The following is a 16,350-nucleotide window of genomic DNA, read 5'->3' as shown; positions in this document are numbered from 1 at the left end:
GAGGACCACAGGGGAAGGGAAAGAAGACTGAATGGGAAGGAATCAGAGAAGGAGACACACCATGAGACACTCTGGACTCAAGAAAACAAACTGAGGGTTACAGAAGGGAGATGGGTGGAGGAGGGCATAATCAGGCGACAAGTATTAAGAAGGGCATGTATTGTAGTGAGCACTGGGTGTTATATGCTACTAATGAATCACTGAACACTACATCAAAAACTAATGGTATACTATATGCTGGCTAACTGAACATAATAAAAAAATAAAAAATAAATTGAACCATATGAAATTACCAATAATTGACTCATTTTGAACTATGAAAACATTAATTTCACATGGTTCAACCTAGGTGTAAAATGAGATCCAGGGAAAAAAGATACAGCAATCTAGATGGATATACTATGAATTAAATTATTCTGCTTTTTTCCTGGAAAAAAAGAAAAAAAAAGGATAGGGTATCAGAGAAAAGCTGCCCTTGATAATTAAAATCAGAGCAAGACTTGAGGAATATGGGCTGTGAACCATGGGCTGAGGGGAAAAAAAACTTCAAGTAGAAGGATTAGGCAGTATGAAGACCTTCCACTATAGATACTATTGAACATCTGTTGAAAATATTTCAAGGAAGACAGAGTTCTGAGAGCAGAATGATTGAAGGGAAGGTAGGTAGAGAGAGCTCATGTAATGATGTAATCTGAATTGCACTTTTAAAGGATTACACAGTCAGGCTGCTATACTGATAATAAACCAGTTAATATAGCAGTTAGAATAGACCGGTTAGAATTCTACTGTAAAATCCAGGTGTTGTTTTGGCTAGGGCATTAGCATTGAAGTCATTAAAGTGGTCCAAATATGGATGTATACTGAGGTCAAGTCAACAAGAGGTACACCATAAACATAGCATGTGGGAAGAAAAATTCAGCCATAAGTCCCCATTGTTTAATTTCAGCAACTAGAATAATGGTGTTCCCTATTGATGAGACACTATAGATACAGAAGTCTGGAAGGAAAGATTACAAATTCTTCTCTGGATATCTTAATCAAATAACAAATATTAAATATTTGATTTACAAATATATGTGCAAAGGTAATATTTGCTGTACTTAAGTATAAATGTCAAATAGGCAGATGGTTATAAAGTATGGTGTTTAGGAGAAAAGTATAAGCAGAACCATAACTTTGTTTGTGGCAGCAATGTACCTTGCTGTAAAAATCAAGATTTTCCACATTCTGAGAATATGTAGTTATCCTTGAGATTAGATTCTGGTCAATAGTATGTAGCAGATGCAATCCGGTATCCTTAAAAATGAGGATATACTTATTTATATAGAGATCTTTTTTTCTTCTCTCCACATTTCTCTTCTGGTTCCCCGTGGAGCAGGGAGCCCAACATGCAGCTGATCCCAGGAAGCTGGAATCATGATCTGAGCCAAAGGCAGCCGACTAACCAACTGAGCCACCCAGGTGCCCAGAAAACGTGTTTTATACCTGAATATGACTTAGTTATAAATCTAAGATTACTGCAATCACTATAATCAGATTTTTTTTTTTTTTCTGTAAGTGACTCATTTAAATACCCAGCTAAGAGGAATAGGAGTTCAAGATAGAAAGGACCTTAAGGTAGAGAGAAAAATAAAATTACATTTCACACATGAGAAGTTTGTGACTGAAAATTGATACATGCAATGTGATTCTAAGTAATTCTGTTCAAGTGTCTTATCTCAGAAAAATGTTCAGTATCTAGAAAACTTGAACTTTTAAGATATCAGGATTTTTTAAAAAAAGACTAGGTGGTGTTCCAAAATACAACATATAATTTTTCCAGTACTTGATATTAAATGCATTAGAGGTAAAAAAAATCCATATATATGCTCATAAATATGTTCTCAGGCGTATTAAACAAATATATGCTATTTCTACAACAAAGTATAAAAAAATAAGTATTTTCTAGATCCAGAGAAAAATTTAATTGAAAAATCCATTACCCGCTATTACCTAACTTAAAACATTCAAGCTTAAATCATACTGCTTGAATTAAAGATTGACTACTTGATGAAAGTAAGAACAAATATCTCCATAATTTTACTATCAGTTTGATTTAAAGATCCAGAGTCCTTGATGATATCAGGTCACCTTTATCTTTACTAGTGATCCAAAGCTGTGAGTTAAGATTTTCTATACCTTAAATATATATCATAAATAAAAATAGAAACTTGATTGTGGCACTCACCTTACACTTAAGCTGAATGTAAAATTGAATGTACATAGTTCATAAAACATTATGAACATTTTTGCTTCATTAATATTACATAATAATGATTACTAATGTTCAATATATATTATATTTCAATTAAAAATATTTGGTGAAAATACAAGAAAAACGGATTGAAGACAAAAATCCTATTACTATAATTACAGTGTGTTATGTGGAAAAGTATATAAGAGAATATCTAGAACTGTTATAAAGAAAATGTTAATGTATTAAAATACATTCTTTAAATTGTGTGCTGCTAAAATTGTAAATCCTATTTAAGTTTTTTCTTTTGAAGTTATATTAACAGTTATTAAATTATTAGTTTAATTTAATGAGTTTAATCCTGAATTCTGGTATTTAATCATGCTGTATAAAATTCATTATCCCTTACCTTTGCTTAATTTATAGCATAGATTAATGAAAATGTCACAGTTAAAAATATCTCAGTGATGCATTTGTAGAAATGATTCTACGTTTTGGTATGGTTTCTTATTTACTCACCAATCTCTTCCAGACAAAATTAAAAACTCTAGCTGCAAGAATTATATTACACATTTGTTATATAGAGATAATTTAATATTGAGAAGGTTTGTTTGTGCTGCTAAGGATTTTGCTGGTACCACTCTGGCCAGTGAATATAGGATCTCTTTTCAACACCACAGACAGATATGCATCCAGTGTCTGATTGAAAGCATGTAGGGGACTAGATTGCCCTAGTTTGGGGGGAATTTTTTCCTGTATTTTAACTGTGTTGATTACTGTACCAAAAAGGCTTACCATTAATTTTCAACCATTTGTCTTATTATGTAGACATTCCAAAAAATTTAAAATACCTTATTTTTTTAAAAAAACAGCTTTAGGTTCAGAGCAAAATTGAGAGGAAGGTACAGATATTTCCCATATGCTCTCTGCCCCTGCACATGCATAGCTTCCCATTATCAACATTACTCACCAAAGTGGTATTGTTTATTATAGTTAATAAACCTACATTAACATATGATAATTATCCAAAGTCCATACTTTAACTGAGGGTTCATTCTTGATAACGTACATTCTATGGGTTTAAACAAGTGTATAATGACACATACCCTTCATTATAATATTATACAGAGAATAATAAAATCCTCTGTGTTTTGCCCTTTTATCCCTCCCATCCCCTCAACCCCTGGCAAGAAACATAATTACTGGATCATACGGTAAGTATAGGTATAGTTTTGTAAGAAATTGCCAAACTCTTTTTCAAAGGGGCTGGGCCATTCTCACCAGTGAAGAAGGAGAATACTTGTTGCTCTACAACCTCTTCGATATTTATGTATTTTTCAATGTTCCAAATTTAAGAGAAAAATGTATAATCTCACAGCACTCTTAGGAGGAAGGTGGAGACTGGAGTGTCACTTCGGCCATATTGCACAGTAAAGGTAAGTCACTAGGACAGGCTAAACTGACATCTAGATGTGTGGAATGGCATGTGTTTCAGAGAAGAAAAGGAACTGATAATTACTTTTACTCTATCACCCACAATCTATTGTGTATTTGACTTTAGTAAATCAAGCATGATTTGGTAATTTAGGTAAAAACTAAATACTTCATTAAACAAAGATGTCAAAGAGGGAAAAGAAAATGAGACCTGGAATAGATGATCCAAATAAAAATCAGTGGTAAATTGACAGATATAAGTCCCATTTATATTTGTCATTACTTTAAATGTAAATGGACTAACAGGTATTATAAAACTAAGATTTTTGGATTGATTTTAAAGAAACATATGCGAGCCTCTGGACTCCAGGAAACAAATTGTGAGGGGTGTGGAAAGGTGGGGGCTGGGTAGCTGGGTCATGTGCATTACGGAGGGCACGTGATAGGATGAGCATTGGGTCTTACACACAACTAATGAATAATTGAACACTACACCAAAAGCTAATGATGTACTATATGTTAGCTAATTGAATCAAAAATAAATAAATAAATAAATAAATAGAATATATGCTGCTTACAAGATACATATCTTAAATGTAAAGATAAAGAATGTTTGATATTAAAGGACAAAGAAATGTATTTCATTAAATCACTATCTGCAGAAAAGTTGATAAAAACTTTAAGGCATAATGTATTTCTAGAAATAGACCACCTGATGACATGGCAAGGGTAGAGAAAGCTGCTTGAGGGCAAAAGAATCAATCAACTTGGAAAATATTTTAAAATTTGCATATACCTTATCATAATCTCAAAAATATTTAAGCAAAAAAAATCAATAAAAATAAAAGTAGAAAAAGAACAAAATCCATATCACACCTGGAAAGATAGAACAAATACAATAAAACCATCAGGGTTATAGAAGTTCTGAATAACATATGTAAAACACCACAACTGACAATGTTCATGTGGTCACATAGTAGATGATAAGGCCCAACAAACATGAAGTCTCAAGACAAAATGGTCAATGGTAATAAAGAGATTAATCCAGATCTTTATTACATGCTAAATGAATAATCACCAAATGCTTGAAATTAAATACACTTTTAAATAACTCAAAGTCAAAGAAGAAAACCCAATGACAATTATAGATTACTCTGAATTAGGTAATAAAAATTAAATCAAAACTTGTGGTAAACAGAGGAAAATGTATAGCCTTAATGTATAAGATGGAAAAAAAGAAAAGCCTTAAAAAATGATCTAGCTAGCCATCTCAAGAAGTTAGAAAACAAAAAAACTGGGGATCACACTGACTGAACTTAGAGGAAGGAAATACTAAAATAGAAAACAAACATACATACATACCATCAAGTAACAACATTGCCAAAGTTGATTCCTTGAAAAGACTGAAAACCTTATTTAATAGAATGATCAGAAGAAAAAGTGAAAGAAGAAAGAAAGAGCAATATAAAATATCAAAGGAAATAGCACCAAAATATAACAAATGTGTACTAAATACAATAGTATGTTTGAGACAGTTTTTTCCAGTGATTTGAAAATTTAGAAGAAATGGACACATTTCTAGAAACGCAAAAGTTTTAAAAACTAAAAGAATAGAAAATTTGAGTTTTCAATACTAATTTTAAGAAAATAAATTTATAATTAAGAAACCTTCCCCAAATAAATATCTAGGCCCAGATTTCTTCCTCAATGATTTCTTCAAAACATTTAATACAGGTCTTAAATAGCCTCTTACAAAATAGGAAGAATTGTTGAGGGTTTCCATGAAGCTGGATTCTTTCATTTCCCAAACCTGATAAATACATTAAAAGAATAGAAAAGTAGCATCTGAGAGCCTGGAGCTGGCCTAGAGCTAGAGCCTCATACTTTCATCAAGGCTTTGGTGTTGCTAAGAACTTGTATAGCCCTCAGAGCTATACCATGGCCGCCTTTTTCATAAATAATTTAAGAGCAACATCAGATGAGACCCCTCGGGAAACTCAATGGATCAAGACAAAGCAAGACAACCCCCTACTCATGTATAAATTTAGAAAAAGCAGTAACATTGTCCAAACTACAGAAATAGCCATAGTCCCATTTCTGGCTAATACAAATTGCTGCCGCTTCTTTACCAATGACAACTTTAGCCTCATATTCTTCCTATTTTCCTGATAAGAAATATTAAGATACCAATTAATAGCATTATTTCCACTTCCTGATAGGATCCAATCTAGGGCAAAGTCCCAATTTTTTAAAATCTCAGACAAATCCTCTGACACAAAACAATTACCATGAAAGGAAAGGCTGTTACTGGGAAGCAGGTTGATTCCTGTGGTATGCATTTGCCCTCAAAGCAATGTCAACCAACATCACTGTATTCAAATTCAGGTGTGTTCCTCATAATCTTCTTTTTTTTTTTTTTTTTAAAGGACATTGATATATCCTATATATTTGAGCTTAACATTTTGTAAAATGGTGTGAAAGGTGTGAGAGGAGATTAGCGAGTTTGGAGAAAGGAGAATGCCAGCCCTTTTAAGGAGGGTAGTGTGATGATTGCTCTTGACATTTTATAATTTTATAAGCTTCCCCCAAAACTCAGACATTTCACACTGTACTAGTTCAAGAATGAAGCAAAATTCATTTCTTACTGGTTCTACTCCAGTTTTCGTTTTTGTCTATTAGATCAATCGTCAGGCTTCCTAGAGGCACTGAATGGGTAGATTGTTTGGGTTAAATAATTTTATAACAATCTACTTTTTGGATCTACAGTCTTAGCCATTCCAAACTAGATGACATTGAATATTATTTGATACCAAAAAAAAAGGAGTAATTCTGACCAAAATCTGACAGAAACTTTATTTTGTGGTAACAAAACACAAGCTGTTTCTCTAATCTAATCCCTTCCTACTCTTCCCCTAATTGGCTTTTTTGCTGATTGTCAAATGTGTCAGTTAATGTCGCTACCCGCTCCTTGCTCTTGCAGTTCTTACTGTTCAAAACGCTCTCATGGCAGACAGTCTCATTTCTAACTCCTTCATTCCAGTCAGGCTTCTGCTCAAATGTGAGCTGTTCTTTTTTTTTTTTTTTTTTTTTTTTTTTTTTTTTTTTTTTTTTTAAGATTTTATTTATTTATCTGACAGACGGAGATCACAAGTAGGCAGAGAAGCAGGCAGAGAGGAGGAAGCAGGCTCCCTGCCGAGCAGAGAGCCCGATGTGGGGCTCGATCCCAGAACCCTGGGATCATGACCTGAGCCGAAGGCAGAGGCTTTAACCCACTGAGCCACCCAGGCGCCCCAAATGTGAGCTGTTCTGACAATCTTTTTTTTTCTTTTTCTTTTTCTTTTTTCTTTTTTTTTTTTTTTTTAAGATTTTATTTATTTATTTGAGAGAGAGAGAGAGCATGAGAGGGGAGAACGTCATAGGAAGAAGCAGACTCCCCGCTGAGCAGGGAGTCTGATGCAGGACTTGACTCTAGGATCGTGACCTGAGCTAAAGGCAGTGGCCCAATCAACTGAGCCACCCAGGCGACGCTGTTCTGACAACCTTACTGACAGGGCCACCCACGGACTTCGTTCACTCTCCGGCTCCTGGGCATGCATTACACTTTTGTATTGCATGTCTCAGTATACGGCCAGATTCTGTCCTAACACATCATAAAAGCTTAATATGTGTTTGATTTTCTATATATATATACACACACACAAATATATACGTATATATATATTAAAAAGAAAAGTTGGAAATCCATTTACAAACAAAAGCTGGTATCATTCTGTTTCTATTCTTTTCTGCTAATTCTGAATACAGTGTTTTTTTAAAACTTTGAGATAAGTGAAATAAAAACAAAAGAAATTACTTAAACATGAAATCAGCTTCCTTTACTACTCATTTTTTCATTTTTACTTCATACTGAACATGGTGCATAGCTCTTAATTAATAGGTACACCCTAAGCCGAGAAGAAAATACTTCTAAAAAAAATTCAAATATTTCCCCCTCTCAGTCTTCAAAGTTTTACTGATAGCCGGATGCAGAGCAGCTATTGGAATGCAGGTTTATTTCAGCATGATAAATGATCTTGAACATTCATTATAGTTTCTATTTACAGAAATTTTAACTCTTTTTTTTTAAGATTTTATTTATTTATTTGACAGAGATCAGAAGTAGGCAGAGAGAGAGAGAGGAGGAAGCAGGCTCCCTGCTGAGCAGAGAGTCCAATGTGGGGCTCGATCCCAGGACCCTGAGATCATGACCTGAACCGAAGGCAGAGGCTTTAACCCACTGAGCCACCCAGGTGCCCCAATTTTAACTCTTTTATAAGTTAATGAAGAAAACAGCAACTTGCCATTTTATACTATATCACAAGATAAACTGAAGAAGATGTGCTGCTTTCACCTCCCTAAAGAAACTCAAATGTGATAGATGGAATGTCAGAGCATTATAATAAATGCAAAGGCTCATAGCCTATTAATCCTACCTGATATGTGATGGAGCAAATTAAGAAAGATTATTTCTGCACTGTATCTACTTTTAAGTTTTCTTTAGCATCTTTGCCAGTTCAAAATAATAGACACATAGTTTACCATCTAAGGTTTATCTACACAGCAAATTAATGCATAGGAATTAGAGATAGGGAGGTAGAAATATTTAAATCAATTCACGATTCAATATTAGTGTTTAGAGAATAAACTATATTTAACATATAGATATATCTATGTTATAAATATGTTTCTATGTTATCTATATATTCACATACATATTGTTACGTCAAAAATTCTTTACATATACACAGAAAGAGGGGGCTTGACTTAAGGATTGCTTTGAGAAACTGAAGAATGTAATTTTTTTTTAAAGCTCAGCTACCACCACATTTGGTATTATTTATAAATGATCAAGTACACGGTTGCCTTCAGTTTTCTCTAAAGCAGAATACCCCCTCTAATTATATTAAATAAATTGCTATCTTAAAACACATTGATGGGGCACATGGGTGGCTCAGTCGGAAGGGTCCGACTCTTGGTTTTGGCTCAGGTCATGATATCAGAGTCATGAGATTGAGCCCCATGTCAGGCTCTGCCCTGAGTGTAGACCCTGCTTAAGAGTCTCTCTCTCTCTCCTTCTGTCCCTTCCCTGCTCACTCACTTGCTTGCACTATCAAATAAATAAATAAATCTTTTTTAAAAGCCCACACTTGAATTTTTTATTACTTTCTTGTATGTTCCATAATCATATCCCTAAAATATTTATTATAACATATGTTTTGATATTATATAATGTGTTTTAGAGTATGTGCACTGGCATAAGCACATAATAAATAATATAGTAGATGTAATTTGGTATTTAAGCTAAAGATTTGAGATTATTTTAATGCTTAACTTTAATTTAAAAAAGAAAGTATATGATGACTGTGGGAAGTCTTTTTGTCTAAAATATTAAGGAATTTTTCAAAAGAATAATGAAAAAGATGGTTTTAAATTAAAATATGTTAACTTTTTCTTCTATCTAATGCAGTAAGAATTTGTTTTTTAACCTGTCCTAAAGATTCTGGCAGATCTAGTAACTTACAAATTTAATATATAATAACCTAAGGAATAATAATAATTTTCTGATGTGTGGATGTATTTTGAGTGACTTCTCTATTCCAAATCCAAACATGACTGAATCTGAATTTCCATTATGAAATTATTTCAGAAGTGAAATTATATTTATTTAATTTGTCACTCATTATAAACTGCTGGATATTTTAAATCTTATAATCATAGAGGTTGTATCATCTTGCACTATAAATTCTAATTTCTTTCATCTTTGTTTTAGTCTTTTGATGGGCTTTTGTGTTTTTATAATATACTAGGACACATTAAAATCTTCATAATATTTAAGGTTTTGGACTTCTAATACATTTTTTTTACTCAATCTGGGTCCTACAGACAAATATTTTCATTGTTATATAGGTAAGAGATGACCACTGAGGTTTAAACTTTTGAAATCCATGGACCAATGTGGTTAGCCAACCAACTGACTAAATGAAAGCAATTTTAAAGTCTTGGACTCTCAAAACTCTAATCAAAGTGTCCTAATTTTAATTGTAAAAATGTACAATTAGAATATGATAATAATGTCACATGGGGAAATTTAATTTATCCTATTAAACTCTGATTCAAAATTAATATGTTATTAAAAGAAGCTGTCAGGATGAATCAGAAAATGGAAGGCTCAGGTCAAAAGTGAACAATTTGTTCATTAAAATTCAGACCAAAGAGACCCTGTGTTCTCAGGAAAAAGGATAGAACTACTTTTACAAGCTTCATAATTGCCTGAGTAGAATATTTCTCTAAAGTAGTCACTTCCTCTTACTCTTGATGCTTTGTAAGATTGATGCTTTGTAAGAATCTTGCTAATTATTATCTGGTTTTCCATATGTAGTGACATTAGAAATATCTTCCAATTTAGATAATACAAGGATTGAAATTTGTGGAAAAGTTATTTTTATTTCTTTCTTAAAATTTTTATTTATTTATTTGAGAGAGAGAGAGAGAGAGAGAATGAGAGAAAGCATGAAAGGGGAGAAGGTCAGAGGGAGAAGCAGACTCCTTACAGAGCTGGAAGCCTGATGTGGGACTTGGTCCCAGGACTCTGGGATCATGACGTGAGCTGAAAGCAGTGGCTTAACCAACTGAGCCACCCAGGCGCCCCAAGTTATTTCTATTTCTAAATGAATGAAATACCAATTACAGTTATGTACTTTATTCTCCTAGTGTGTTCTATTGCTATGTTTCCTCCCAAAGTATAATCATTTCTAGACTATAGAAATACTACTATTCAGATCATAAGTGATACGTGTACAACGGTATTGTCATATTTGGAGTGAGCTCCATGGTCCTCTTAGCAACACAGTTAAACTTACTACTGTTGCCATTTCAAACTTCAAGGTGGTAGCCTAGATCCAGGGCTGGTTCATCAAACTTGATTCCAGCACTGTAAGAAACTTCATTGGAAGGGATGTGTACAAAGGAGAGGCAGGAGGGAAATCAACTTTTAGTGAAATGTGTATATTATATACTAACAGGTCATTTGAAAACAGTGAACATGTTGAGTGACCTTGGTGGATAGAAAGAATAAATAAATTTCACAGAACCATGCAAACTCTCACCCTTCAATGCTAGTCCAACACCTATTCTAATAAATAACTCTCAGGACCATAATACAGTTTCTGTGAATTGCTTATGTTGATGGTGTGCAGCATGTCATTTACATTCCATGATAAATAATAAAACATCTCTGGTGCCATAGCACTTCCATTATGCTCTCTATTACAGTCTGTGACCAGGTTGAAATTGAATTTCAAATTTAAAATCTACCCTGGCTTATTGCAATTTTACAACTTAACTTGAATAATTTAAACTTTTTTCGTGGCACTTTTAGAGACCACAGACCAAAGTGTAATTGCAAACTAATTAGATAATATGTCTGAGTAAAAGACAAATTTAAACAGGTGGAAAGTTATAATATTTCTCTGATAAAGAACTGATGGATTAATGTGTTCTTCACCTATAGCACATTCAATATTCTTTCAAATTATCAGTAAAATTGGCTTAAACATTATATTGAATACCACATTGAATTTTGTTCTTTGATGCATAAAAAAATCATTTTTTCTTCTGATTTTGAGTAATATTTCACCCTTTATCCAATTAGACCAAGGAATTTATGTGATCCAAATAAACTAGCTGCATAAATGAGCAGCAGTATTTCAAGGGGAATATGCCCTCAGTGATTTATCAGAAAACCTTGTTAACTTGTACGGATGATTCATAGGTTGCTGCACTCAAAAGCAAAGCAGAGAGTGTGAGAGAAACCAAGTAGAGAGGTTGGGTTCTGAATTTGTATTGGTTTTAGTAACTATTAACACAATTAAAACCCTTTTTACAATGAAGTCTTTGTGAAATATGCCACTGCACACTGACATCTAATTTTTAATGACTTAACCACCTAAAATTTGATACTCGTGGATTACTCTTGATTTAACATGAATTAGTTATTGCTACATTATTATTTTTATTATTATTAGTAAACCCTTTCTTATATCCCAGGCATATTGCTAAAAACTTTGCATACATAATGCATTTGATTTTCACAGCAGCACAATAAGTCAGATGTTCTCATTATTTGCATTATATTTATAAGTAAACATAGATTTATGGAAGTTAAGGCAGGTAGAAAGACACAGAATCAACCCCACCCCCTAATTTTTTTCCCACTGACTTTAAGTCATTATGCCCTGATTTCTCATTTTGCATGCAGACAATTCCTACCTTCAAATTCAGATTATAAATATGTTAAGTGATAGGGTCACATTTTATTTATATTTTTCTTTTTCCCACTGCTCTTACAGATAGTGCTCCTAACTGATTGCTTGATTAGTCATTTTTAAAATATTGCTATGGGTTGAATTGTGCCCCCCCAAAAGATGTGAAGTCCTAACCCCCAGTAACTGGAATATGGCCTTATTTCAAAATGGGGTCTTTGCAAATGATCAAGTTAAGAGGAGCCATTAACATTGGTCCTAATCCAGCATGACTGCATCCTTACAAACTAGGGGAAGATTTTGACACAGAGAAACATGCATATAGGGAGAAACCATGGCAACATAAAGGCAGATATCAGAATGATACATTTACAAGCCAAGGAATGCCAAAGATTTCCAGCATAGCATTAGAAGCTAGCAGAGAAGCATGAAACAGATTCCCCCTAATAAGCCACCAGAAGAAATCAACTCTGTCAATAGCTTGATCTCAGACTTCTAAGTCTTCAGAACTGTGACATAATCAATTTCTGTTAAACTGCATACTCAGTTTGTGGTACTTTGATAGAACCATCCAAGCAAACTAATACAAACATGCTGTGTTCCCTTACCTGAAACAAGAAATATATTATATGTAAATATGTCTGATGAAAAATATGAATATAATTAATGATATATTTTGTTTAAAATGGTGAAGATTTGGGGGGCCTAGGAATCTTAAAATTAAAAACACAGTAATCGTGAAAATATATATTTTTTTAAAAATCCAGTGACTATTAAATATAAGATATAAAAGTCTCATAGTAAAATCAAATGTCTATTATCTTTTTTTAAAAAGATTTTATTTACTTATTTGACAGAGAGAGAGAGAGAGTGCACTCAAGCCCAAGCAAGGGAGGAAGAAGCAGGCTTCTTGCTGAGCAGGGAGCCCAACCCAGAGCTTGACTCCAGGACCCAGAGAGCGTGACCTGAGCTGAAGGTAGACACTTAACCAACTGAGCTACCCAGGCGCCTCTATTTACCTCTTTGACTTTGGAACTTAAATACAATTATGTATTTAATGTAAATGTTTTAATTTACTGAACTGCAGAGAAGAATTTGTTGTGTAGAATTTCCTAACTATAATTTTTCACAATTATATTTGATCCTTTACAAGTGTCTAATTTTCAAGGAGATTTAAAACAATGACCAGATATACTGATATAGTAGCACATTTTAAAACTCACTCAAATTCAAACAAATGAACAGTTATGCTTCTTGGAAAATCATTTTAAAAATAGAAGAGTAGTTTTAGAAGAAACTGAATTTTCATTTGGACCTAGGCTATTTTTTACTTAGGCCCAGAACAATACTTGTTTTCATATCTAAATTGAATTTGGAAAAGTTCAGGCTGCTTTCCAACAACAAACATTAAGAAAGCAATTTCATCCTTGGTCTTGGATTTCTTAAAAGCAAACTCATTTTGCTTATTTTCTATGGGATATTACTACCAGTTTTTCATGAACTGTAAGAACCCATACATTAAGAGTTATTTCAAGACTTTCCTGAGAATAATGTTGAACAGAAAACTATAATATGTAAGGTACTTAGCAAAACCCACTAATGAAATACATAATTCAATCATTTTCATATTAGGAACATAATTGTCTAAATTCATAAGAATAATATCAACTTCATTTAATTCTAATAGAAAAAATAAATTTCCCATATCCTTCTTTGACATTAAACCAATTGTTCTACAGAGAATCTCACTTATTTTACAATTTACAAATGCTCTGTTTCTATGTGAAATGCTAAACTCAGACTGAATTTGTCTAATTTCATGGAAAACATTTATAAAAATACTGATAATAATTGTCACTCAGAAAGAGACTCAGAATTTTTATTCCTAACCCCAGTAAATATTTCAAGACTTAATCAAGGTCAACAATAATAGTTCCTTCAACTCTGATCCAAAGCTTCTTAATTGTTAGCTTTTAAGATCTCATTTAAAATAAATTGATGAAATAGGGTTTTAAATGTCTTCCAATTCATTTTGGCTTTTAATTTTAATGAACATTCTAGCAAGTCACTTTAACATCCTACAAACTTTTATTACATATGTAATTCAATTTACTCTATGACAATAAAAATGGATTGGACAGAAATTATATGAGTTTTAACATTTTGCATTGAATATTGTTTAGTATGTTTTCAACAATATATGAAAAATATACCAGACTTCCTTCTACTCATTTGATCATTTCAATCTCCTTCTGAATTGGTATGCAAATTAACAGTAATTCATACCTAATTATGTCGTGAAAATTTACATTTATGATCATAACCATACATTTCCTATACTTATAACTAAAATATATACCTTATTTCCATATATATTACATATTTTTTCCCATTTTGTTGCATTAAAACTGATTATAGAAGTTAATGGAAAGTTTATAAGTGTCAGAAGTATGTGGAAGAATTCTGACATAGTCCAGTTCATCAAAAGAGTGTTTATGACATTACATGCTCTGTCTATATTTCCTGTCTTCCTGCCCGCCTCTTTCTCTTTTGGAAAAATCACTTTGCCTTTATAAAGATCAGTTTTCTTGTTTATGAAGTAAACAGGCTTGACCAAAATTAATGAAAATATCTTCCCATTTATGTTTAGTAATTCTATTTTTGTTTAGGAAAATAATGTACTCCATTAGAATTCAGGAAATCAAAGTAAACATTTAAACTAGATTTAAAGAATATAGAATAAACATAAAATATGATAACTTTTTAGTCAATTGGCTAAAATATTGTTAAAAATAATCATAGTGACTCTACAAACACCATATCTATTGCCCATTCACATAAAGTTTGACACAAGTCCAGGTGATTCCCTAGGGCCATTGTGCTCAAGAACCTAGTTACTTTGATCTTCAACTCCAAAATCAACATGAAGTGCTTTTCCTGGTGCCACAGCACAGTAATAGAGCCCTGTAGTATTTCACACAAGCAAATAGATGCTTGGGTCAGCAGAGACCACATGCGTTACTCTCATCATCCATAAACCAATTGTATAGCCCAGGTAATTTATAAAGGATGAGGAGATATTCCTGGAAATAAAGGTTTTGCTTGGACAAGAGAAGTCTCCGTAACAAATCACATTATTATTTCATTTTCACAGGTAAAGGAAAATAGAATCAGAAAAACTAGTAAGCTGTTCAAGGTTGGACAGTGACTTAATAAAAAAGAATTTTTTTTATTAAAAAAAGACAATTTTGAAAGATGTGCATGTTTAAACCTTAATGAAACCTCAAATATTTATATGTAGTTGTATACATTATATAAATCTCTCTCTCTCTATATATATATATATATAAATTATATATATATAAATTTATCAAGTAAGAATCACATTCTCAGAATGTAAATATTCTTGGAAAGTGACATGCTTTCATAAAATTTGATTACTCTCTATTCTGTGTGAATGTGAACAGAGCTTAAAAATTTCTACATGGTCATTTAAATGGTGTTTTAAATAAATATACACTTATATAAGTGACAAATTATTTAATTTTTTAAATTAAATATGGTTTTATTAGTGTTTCTAGTAGATTTGATAACAGTTTTGGAAATGATTCACAGCAGGCTGCCTTTGACTTAAATTTCATACCTTTAGTAAATTTTGATCAGCCATTGCTGATAAAAAAAAATAAAAGATGGAAAAAAAAATAAAAATGGAACACTCAAACTGGATAAACTAAAAAGAGTTCGATAATGAGATAATTTACTCTGTCACAATAGGCTTACAGGCATCAAACAAGGAAAATTAAATAACTGGTAGCTAATAGAGAGCTGTTACTATCCCTAGGAATCAGTGTGCAAGGGAAGAGAGCAGCTTCTGGGACCTGAAGAAGGTTTGAATGGAAAGTCCATTCTATAGTGGTCAGTATGCTACTGATCCCTATTCAGAAGTCAGGAAACTGGGAAAATGGATACTCTCGAGGATATCCAGCCTAGCCTTTCTCTCCTGAAACTGACTGAGCTAGATGCCCCAAGTCTGGATCTTCTCGGGCCAAATACCTTCACAGTGTAAATCATTTGTTGTCTGTCTAGCAAAAAGGCACGTTGTTTGACTGCACTGCCCTAGGGAGGGTATTCAATTATCTGGCTATTCATTGAGCAGAATTTCAACGAATTCTATTACTTTCATTCTTACCATCCCCTTCAGAAAGTCTCTGATACCTATCAAAGCAGAGCTAAGACAACACATATCAATTTAATTTCTTTTTAGACATGCATATGTTAAATTTCTAATTTGTATACAAGGAAATATGCATGTTTACTTTTGTCTAGTACATAAGGGCATATTTTTAAATTCCTCAAGAGACCTCCAAAAACAGTTAGTGTCTA

Source organism: Martes martes, assembly GCF_963455335.1.
Source record: "Martes martes genome assembly, chromosome: 1".
NCBI classification, from domain to species: domain Eukaryota; kingdom Metazoa; phylum Chordata; class Mammalia; order Carnivora; family Mustelidae; genus Martes; species Martes martes.
This window is presented reverse-complemented; position numbering follows the sequence as displayed.